Source organism: Hippoglossus stenolepis, chromosome 4 (assembly GCF_022539355.2).
Source record: "Hippoglossus stenolepis isolate QCI-W04-F060 chromosome 4, HSTE1.2, whole genome shotgun sequence".
Classification (NCBI taxonomy): domain Eukaryota; kingdom Metazoa; phylum Chordata; class Actinopteri; order Pleuronectiformes; family Pleuronectidae; genus Hippoglossus; species Hippoglossus stenolepis.
The window spans coordinates 26806225-26817041 of NC_061486.1; positions in this window are offsets into that span (position 1 = coordinate 26806225).

Below are 10817 nucleotides of genomic sequence, written 5' to 3' on the forward strand. Positions count from 1 at the left end.
ATAAAACTCTTTATCAAAATATATATTTTTAAATAACAGTAATATATTTGCAAAATCAGGTATGCTGATTAATTCCACCACATGATCTGCATCATTCTCATCATATCAGAAGAGACGACGGGCCCCTATAAGACTTTTAGCCATTATTTCCCTAATGGTCCAAACCTCTTTGTAAACTTCACACTCGCCTGTCTTTACTTAGCAGCCACCTGTGTCTTACTGTGTTGTGTCTAAGCAGGAAACCTAATAAGCTGTTTAAACTCAAACATCTCTCCAGGATCTAGTGTGCACTTGTTTGAATAAGGGAATTGAATTAAGGTGGAGCTTAAAGAAAGTAAATCTGCTCTGTTTATCTGCCCTTCGAAAGGTTAAAATAAGAGAGAGAGAAAATCCCTAGATGTTCTTTAGATGATCTCAAACCTGTGACGTTTTGTCTAGATTTAAGTTTAGTGGTCGCACATACTACTAATAATGATAAATAATAAAAAGTCGGGCTCAGAGAGTCATGGTGGAATAATGATTAAACCCCATCATGAAATCATTAATTATTACAGGAGCGGTTGCAGCCGAACCCCAAATCGAACCATCCTTAAATGTAAACCAGTATCATCGCCCTGTGGTTGTTTGCCTCCGTCAACAAGTGCAGTTGTAGTCGACATATTTTTTTCCAGATTCATCTGAGATCCCTTTGACCTTTAACCACTGAAAACTAATCAGTTAATCTTTGATTCCAAGTGACAACCATTCAGAATTTGAAGAAGCTCTCCAAAGGATGAGACTATTAGATTAGGTATGTTTAAGAGATCAGTAACATGTTTTGTGAAGCCATCGAGACCTTTGACCAACCAAATCTAATCAGTAAGTTTAAGTCTAATTGTCTAATCGAGTCTAAGTGAACATTGGGTCAAATTTGAAAGTATACGTCTCTCAAGGCGTTCTGAAACATTCACCAAGGAAATAGAGTTTTGTGAGGTCACTGTGACCTTGACTACTGACTACAGACTCACAAATCAAAAATAGAATGCCTCCGGCCACTGACTGTCGCCGCTGCAGAGGCATTCAAATAGATACATTTCACATATTTCACAAATGCAGTATGAAATGTGTGAGACCCCCGTCCTGAGTTTCTCTGTGTTTGACTGAATTGTTGCAACAGAGGTGCCTGAACAACAGGAGCTGAAATAATCTGTTGTTGGGGTAGTATGGATCCTCCATAATGCTATTTGCTTTAGTTTTATAACGTCTGGGGTATAAGTCTGCAGATCTGAGGGAGCATCACTCCCTGTAGGACTGAGCAGAGCAGTTCCCTTATCAGTTGGTGATAGTTGAGTGCCCTACTACGTGTCAGTCCATAATCTCCCACAGGTGTTCAGTTGAGATCCGGTGACTGTGAAGGCAGCAGCATATGATTCACATCGTTTTCATATCGAACATCAGACCAGTCAGTGCCCCACTCGGGAGCTTTGTCATCTGTTTCTACAGTCATCCTTTAATTTGTCACCGGTCTCTTCATGGAAAAGTTCCCAAGAGCCCGTCCCTCAAATGACAACCTCCATGAAATACAACTATAAAAGTATATACTCTAATAATAATAGTTTTACAGTGTCAGAGTGTACTGAGTCACGCTGTGGTCCATGTCGAGTTTCCCCACAGTGTTTTTGAATATGTATAGTGTGTTCGCTTGCAGAGCCGGGGGCATTCCTTATTCTGTCTTATGTTTGACCTGCGCTGCAAAGTGATACACACTCATTTCCACACAGGTCAGACTGGATGAGGTGCATAAGGATGGCTGCCTGCTGGCTGAATATCATTACGTTCTCCATTTGCTGTGCCTCCATATGACTCTGTAACATTTGCTTTGTTTATGTTTTTACTGTGGCGAGCAGATGTGTGTGGGAGGAGAGGAGACGGGACCAACAAATCGCATCAAATGGAACCAAACCTGAGGCTGCCACAGTTTAAGAAAAGTGTGTATGTCCGTTTTTTTTGTTTTTTGTTGGTATAATGACACAAAATAGTCTCGTTCCTGTTTATCCGTGGCCTTGGTTCAAATCTAGCAGCAGCGGCAGGAGTGCTTTCTGAGGCTGAACTCAGATAAAGCTTCCGAGGTGTGTGTGTGTGTGTGTCCTTGTTGATTGTATTCAGAAGCATTGTGAAACGCCAGTGTGTCCCTGAGTAGTGGGAATGAATTGTTGCTATTTCCTTGGCAGCTCCTATAATAATTCCATGTAAGTGAAAGAGGCTGAGTGAACATACTGTATGTGTGAGTGTGTTGGCAGCCAACAATAGCCCTCCTCTCGGTCACTCTCATTTTAACATCTGTTTTCCCGCTTTTTTCCCTTTCGTCCACTTTCCATTTATCCAGCCAGTTGCCCGCTGCCTTTCCCCTTCATTTACTACCTGTCCTGCTCGGCTAAATTAATCTCCAGATTTCCTCTCATTTCCTGTCGCCCTTTGTTCTCGGACCATTATAAAAGGTGCTACGTTTAGCATCTTGACAGGAATTAATCATTACTGCATTGATTTTGGGACATTAGGTAAATAACTAAACAAATGAAACCATCTTGTAGAAGATTTAGCTGCAGTTGCCACCTCTCTACACTCCATTTATTAGCAACTGGAAATGTTGGTCGTTTGGTTGAATTTAGTCCAAACTAAAACACTCTGTCTCAAAAGTTATCCGAGGGATTGTCACGAAACTTTGTTAAAACTTTTATTCTATTGTTTTCCTCCCGTCTCCCATTTCTTCCTTCTCATTCCTGTATATGTTTATCAAGCAGATTCATAAAGCTGCAGCATATGAACATTATATCAACACTAGTGCAGTGCCCGTTCTAAACCTCGGTTTAAAATGTTCTGTTCTCTTGTCCAGTGTTAAAGCTCTGGAAGTACTTTAGAATTATTCCTTGTCATTAGTGAGTCCTCCTCAAACAGTTCTACAAGAAACTGTCACTTTTTAATGTTTGTGTGCTGGACGTTGTGTGCAGAGGTTTTTATATACAGTCTATGGTGCAGAGTGAAGTTCTAAAACTTTGTGTTCATCCTACCTGGTTTATCTGCAATGAAGATTTTATAGCCAGTGCCAGTTGAATTGACTTTATTACTGTGCATGTCCGTGGTTTATACATAAGTTCCAAAGATTTACTTAACTGCTGTTACATGACAAAGATCAGCATCCGGTATGCCCTGTGTCAGTCCGAAAAATTATCAATCAAAAATGATCTGGGAGCACTACTGTAGTTTATCCATGGACATAAAAGAAGACATGTTCAACTTGCAGACTGACTGTTTGTACACTGTCCCAATGCTGCTGATTTCATGCAGGTATAATGTTTACTTTGTTCACCAGCTTAAATTCAATCAGGACAACTGTCCTCATGCGTCATGCACTGTTTCACCTTTATCACCATCCACTCCTCCCGTCTTTCTCTCCATTTTCCCTTTCTCTTTCTCCAACTCAATTAGATGACTAAGGGCTGTCACTCTTTCAATTAACCCAATCAAATTTCTCCGCAGCCTCTTTGGGCCAATCATATTGCTGCTGTAGCGAGGGACTGTTCCTCTCTGCTGTCATTTCACTGAGATCATTGCGAATGGCAAATGCTCACATTACATTTTTTCAGAGTCTTAAGAAAAAACTAAATCCATCAAGGGAAAGTCATAAATTCAATGAGCCTCATCCCACCATCTCCAGAGTGTGATCGCCATGTGACGTGATCTGCCCCGTTTATTCACAGAGAAGACAACAACTAGATTCATATCTGGCACTGATTGATGATCTGAATCTAAAATGTGGAACAAACTTCTTTTTATCAGTAACACAACAGCAAATCTACTAGTTGCATCTCCGAATATAAACACTCGTCTGAACTGGTGTGTCTTGATCACTGAGTTACTAGTTTAGCTTGTTTAAGGTTCTCAAACATTTGCTCCTTTACTCACAAATTAAGCGTTTTTGTTGAAAACAACTGTTGGTCCCATCTCTTCTGCTATGACGTGTCCACTTTCTTGACTATTTTGAGTGCTGGGTACTTAAAGTGCACAGCATGTGTCTTTGGGTGGCACGGTGGTATTGGGGCTAGTGTCACCTCACAGCAAGCAGGTTCCTGGTTTGAATCCCAGTGAAGTTTGCATGTTCTCCCTACATTTCCTTGTGTTTTCTCCGGCTATTCCAGCTTGGAGGTTGGGGTCAGGTAGACCCTGAGAAGTGTTTGGCTCCAGCCTCCAGCTCCAGCAGAGATGATGTTGGATCAATGATGAATGGATGTTTCCGAATTTGTAAGTGTCACCTACTTACTCATCATTGTATGATGGTACACAAATTAGGTTGTATTTATATTTTTTAAGCATTTTGCCTTTATTCAGGTAGACACATTTAGTGAGAGACGCGAAGCGAATGGTCCGACAGACTGGGAGTCAAATCAGGGACCTGCTGCTCAAGGCATTTGTACCTATGTGATGTCATTCAGCAATTGGGTCGCCCACTCACAGCTCAAGATTTGCTGACATTTCACTCAAAATCCTAAATGTCCACCTGCTGGAGTCGATAAATCCATAGATCGATAAAACCTGGAGGTCAGGGGTTCATATACAGTCAATGGATTAATCAGACTCAGTATAATATATCATCTGAATGAACATATAAACCTGAATCAATATACATGTCAGAGCTGATGAGATATTTAAATCTGGACCACAGCAGTAAACCATCAGAGCAGCAGACTGACATATTCTTCCATAGAGAGACACAGCTTCTAAAAGTTAACTCTAATGGTCTGATCTGGTCCTTTACATGTGTGCATTAAACAGGCATTAAGTGGACTACAGGTGAGACCTTAGCATCTCTCCTGATGAACTGACGACAGGGCAGTCTCTCCACTCTATGTCTCAACAATGAACCCAGACAAGCCTGAGGGAAGAAAGAAAGACACCTTGAGACTGCACTAGGGAGCATCAACGTTTGCCTCAGAAAACTCTCTAATTCCCTCACTGGAACATTGTAGCTTCATCTTATCCTGTAATCCATAGAGCCTGAACTCTTTCAATAGCTCTGCACAGTTAGAATTTAATCATGCTGCTCCCGCTGAGCTCCACAAGACCTGACCACACAACTGTGCCATTGTGTCTAATGTCCCTTATCCATCTGCTTAAACAATATTAAAGAACAGCACTTCCTGCTCAATTCGTCCCCAGTAATCAGAGCGCTGACCCAAATGAAGAACAAAAAGAGGTGAGAGACCTCATCCGCTCTGTTTCACTTCAGTCTTGCTGCTTGTCATTATCCCTCCAGCTCTCATTTTCCCTACTGCCACCTCCCGCCTCCTCCCCTGCGCTCTAGCCAGAGATGTAATCACATCTATTCAGTGATGAAATTGTTCCCTCCCTCCACCTCCTCCCACTCCCATTTTAGACTGGTTGAATCTGGTCACCCTTTTGTCGACGAGGGAACCAACTAATTGTCTCTTTACACGGCCGAGACAAGAGTGATCACATGAATGGAATCAAACGGCGAGAGGGAGGGACCAAGACGGGACAACTGTGGCTCAGTGAAATTAGTAAATGGTTTTAAGTGCTTGTCTTTGTATGTCTTTACCACAGTAATTAGTGCTATATGCCGTGAGCGAAATGCTCAGGCTCACCAGGCAGCTGAAATGTTACCTATGCCCAAGCACATCCACATGGTTCATTGAACACCGGGCGCACACACGCTCAAATACGTGGATATGGATTCATTCACGGAACACAGAAACAAAATGTCACGCAGGCTAATTGCAAGTGTTTTACTGCAGTGATCAGTGGTCTGTGTGATTCATCGGATTGCAGAAGTTGAGAGACAGCTTAGAGCCCTGTGAATTACTGCAGGTGCTGTCAGAAGTTCAACAAGGTTTCTGTAGCGGTGATGCAGAGCAGTGAGGGTCAATGAAAAGACCAACACTCAAACTCTATTAGGGAACTTAATCACAATGTGTCCACTAAAGCCACAAATGCACTAATGGCTCTTTAGAGTACCTGGTTAAAAATGTCCAAATAACCTTTGCTTCCTATTAGGGTAACCTTTTGAAAAAAATCCCCTTCATGTTATTTTAATATAACAAGTTTTATGCAGATGATCAGGTACAAAACACAAAAAGTTTGGAAAATCAATAATAGGTTGTTTTCAATATAGTTGTTTTCAGGAAATAATTACAGCTTCAGCAAATACAATGTGCTAATGAGATATCAGAAATCTACTGCAGGGCTCATAATTTCCCCATGTACACCAAACCATGTGTAGTGTGTCCTATATGTACTTTACCAGTAGGTAGAGGGCAAACATACCTCTACCAGGTCTCTTTTTTTAATCAATTACTTCATTTCTGTTCGATAAACCACAAATTTATTTTGCTTATATTAAATTTAAAATGACCTGACACTTTGGGACCCACCTCAGGAGGTTTTTAATCAAAACCAGTTAACATGCCATGAACCTTAACGTGTCTTATTAAAGGTGGTTGATAACAAGTGACTGAATGGGACCACAGAGGTTATCTGGGACAATAAATGACATTACAGCGAACATGAAAACGGATCTCCTCACTAGTCCACATTTACAGCCCTGTTGCGTTTAAAGGCTAATCACGGTTCTCTAAACTATTACTGACTGAAGAGGTTAGTGTGGAGAGTGCTTACCTTCGACAAGGCTGATTTGACACTTTATCACCACATTACATCTGGTTCATTATCCAGATTCACACAAATTGCACCTGTTTATAAGTATTAACACTTTATATATAATCTTTCATCAAGGTCCCTGAATTACTCCTTGAGAAATTCACAAAAATCAGTCACCTTAATGGTTAGTAAGATCTACCTTGGCCCATACTCCACCCTTCCACCAAGTTTCAATAAGATCGAGTCAGTAGTTTTTAAATAATTCAAACTAAATAACAGACAGCAATGAAAACCTAACGTCCTTGGTGAAGGTAATTACAACATGGACATTTAGTTGTGGGGAAGTTGAAGTGAAGAACTGTGCTGTAGTTTGTTTAAAGCCATTAATTTATTTCTGTCAATCTTATTTAGACTTAATAACTTGTTTTCTACAATAATAACATTTTTAACACATGAACACTGAAATACTTAACTGACTCCGTGTGTATCAGTGGACACTCATGGCCAATAGAAAAGTAACAGTCGGTGATAGATGGCTAGATCTCCAGATAGAGAGACATAAAACAATTTAGGAGTCAATTTGCAAAAACTTTAAATTAATAAATAGATTTCTGGAAGGAGCCAACAAAAATAGTTTTGAATCCAAACTGTGGAACAGCCAATAAGATCCTGTGTGAAGGCTGCAGGCTGGGGTTTGACTCATGTGGAGGGTTTGGTGGCTTAAAGAGGCTCAAAGTGACAAGAGTCTTGATTCACACTTTTGAACCACATCGTCGTGGTTACCAGATGCTCTCTGTACAGGAGAAACACGGTGGTCTTAAAGTGCTGTAAACATCATTGAAAAGTTTGGGGCTCTCATTCATTGATGATGATCTCTTGCACTGCTCCTGATTTCTCTTATTCAGTCCTAAATCGAAACGTCACCATGGTAATTTTCTCCTCACTATACAAAATACAAAATGCTTTTAAAGTGAAATATTTCAACTCCCCGTGTTAGAAATAGCAGATTGTGTGTTTGACGGATGAAGGTGTTGATCATTGAAACATGCAAAGTCTGAATATAGCGAAGCAGTTTGTGTTTGTTTGCTGGAGCAGCCACAAAGATTGACTGATGTTCCCCGACACTTTAACGGCTTAGTGTGATCTTTAGCCTCGCTGGAAAATTGTACTGTCGCATAAAAGTCAGTGGTGCACAGCAAAGTTTATACTTGGAAGAGAAAGAAGGAGAATTGGACTTAACGGAAGAGATGGAAGACGAGGTGTGTGTGTGTGTGTGTGTGTGTGTGTGTGTGTGTGTGTGTGTGTGTGTGTGTGTGTGTGTGTGTGTGTGTGTGTGTGTGTGTGTGGGGGGTTGACGAGGACACAGAGGAGCTGAGGAGCAGGAATAAATGGGATAGGACATCTTCATTTAGTTTTAACATCTGCCGAGCTCTGCGGTGCAACCTGCTCTGCTCCTGCAGACAGCGGCAGGCTCAGCTCCTCACACTAACAGATGGATTTAGACTCTTAGACTCAGACGCCTGGCAATATTCGCTGCCTCAGGTGAGATTTTAGAATTCGGTATTGAATCAAGCGTATCAAACTGGTCTTGGGATATGAAAAGTCAATGCGTAAATGGGATTTTCCTTTTTAATTAGTCAATCCGCTGCCATCTTCAGGGCCCCACCTGTATGTTTTTTTGGCCTGGAGGCTGTAAATTGTGTACATTTCTCAATTTACTGTCATGAAAAGAAGAGGAAAAGAAATAAGAAGAGGAGGAGGGATGTGACGGCAGCTGAACACAAACCGGATAACTGAGGCAAAAAGTACAGCCATGCTAGTTTAACCCACTCTGTCTCTAAATGTATCTGTCTGTTTGTCATTTAGCACACTAGTGCAGCACCTGTTCTAAACTTCTGAATTATTCCTTGTCCTTAGTGAGTCCTCCTCAAACACTTCTACAATATTCTACAATGTTCTACACTTTTTATTGTTTTTTATAAACAGTCTATGGTGCAGAGTGAAGTGAGAACACTTTGTGTTCATCCTACCAGGTTTATCTGCAGTGAGGATTTTATTGTCAATGATTTTTATAAAATTAAACAGAATTTGCTTTATTACTGTTCATGTGTGTGGTTTAAACATAAGTTTAATTGATTTACTGAACAAATGTAATTTTTTCACACATTTCATGTTGGCTATTTGTTGTCTGTTGCGCAATGGACACAATCTACAGACCCAAGTTCACAATACTTCAAATTAAAAGCCCTGTTTTTCCACTCAGTATAAAGCATTGCAGCAACAAAATGTACATTGTGCTTATACTTTGAAAACAATAAGCCAAACAGGAAGTGATACTGTGAACGTTGTTGTCATGATGGGCGTCGCAGGTCACTCCGTCTGTGTCTGTTTCTCTTCCCGATATGGTGAAATAAAAATAATCTAATTATCAAAATGATGTGATGGTGATTTTGACCCGTGGTTTGACTCAGTTTCCGACTGCTGTAGTTTATCCAGGGACCCACTGACTGCAACAGAGCCCTGGTCACCTGTTTATCAAATTTGTATGAATACGATAAGAAGATGATAAGAAGAAAGCCGATTCGATTATTGGTTCGGGAGATTTGCGTTCACATACAGACAGACATTTGTGAAATGAATAGGTAGATTAGTTGTGCCCATATTTAGCAGTAAGTTTAAGTTTTTTCTTAGAGGAGAGATTTGTGTGTGGCATTAGGGCCAATTTGTATGGAAAGCCAAGAGAGTCATATTCCCCTGCTTATTACAGTGATCGATTAATGCCACCCACTGTGCAGATGCAGACATGGCTGCTACATATGTATATGTTTTTGTGAGCAGTGTTTGGTTATGTCTCACACAGGAGGCGAGTTAAATCTGTTCGTTATAAGAAATTTTGTGCATTAAGGATCCTACACTGGTCTGCTCTGAGGATATTTATTGACAGAAAGAGAGAAGCATGTAAAGGTTTTAATAAAACTGACTGTGTCCTGTGTTTTTCAACATGAATTGGGCAGCTGAGTACAGAATTATAACTAACCAGTTGAAATGGTGCAGTTGTACAGACTTACTCTGCAGTTGGCAGCACGTTTCAGTCAGGTTCCCCGATGGGTCAGTGTACAATTGTGCTACACTTTGCTGAAACATTTGTTTCCAATTAGAATCCAAAGTAGATCAAATCTAAATATCAGTCCTGCTGCTTTCAGATGGCTGTAATGATTTTATCAGTCTCTCAGCTCGCATCAATGTCAAACGTCACTTCCAGCCCCAACAGACAGATGTTTTCTGCCAAAAAATAAGTAAATGTCTGCTTCTCAGATTGAAATGATGGATAAAGTTAGCAACGTCCTGGTTAAGGTAGAAACAACTCTTTACTTCCTTCATCTGCTTTGCCTTTTCAACAAAGGGGCTGTTTTTATCCTGCTAGGTACATTTTCCACATTTACTCTGGTTGTTCTAACATCTGCCAATTTCCTTTACTTAGGGAAAGTTACAGTTAGCAACTGGGTTAAACAAAGGCACTTTCCTGTGTCCGTATTGGTTGTGGGATGGCAGATGCAGTTCCTTTGTGACATAAACCGAACCTTCCCTTTCCAATTACATTCAGAATCCAGTGGCCGACAAAAATGTGATATCCAGGTTACTAGCAAACTAATCTAGTTAATAAAAATGATGAATTAAAGAAAACAATATTTTTTTCAATTTAATGTCAAGGTTAGACTACACAACTGTCTAAGTCGTCTGATCACTTGTTGTCTTGCAGTCCTCATGAGTTCATACTAAGCGACAGACTGACGACAGGGGGTCACATAGGACTCAATCTTTCACCAGGGGAAACCTCTGAATAGTATGTCTGCTCCAGTCTCCACCTTCATTTCTTTTCTGCATTTGAATGGGTGTAGTTGTCACTGATTCTACTAAATATTTAGCCTGCTAGAAATGTGGTCAGACTAGGTGACATGTCGGCGAGCCTTTAAAGTCACGTCTTCCTAAATTTGTCAGCAAGCGGAGAATTTGGCAAAAATTGTTTTAGCGTGAACTCAGCATTAGAAGAACAAAAAGAAAACAAGATCTCCCCAGAGGAGCTGGTGGAGACCAAAGCAGAGCTGAAAAGAGAGTGAACCTTGGACATATATTCTTTAGATGGGAAGAAAGACAAGTGCTAACGG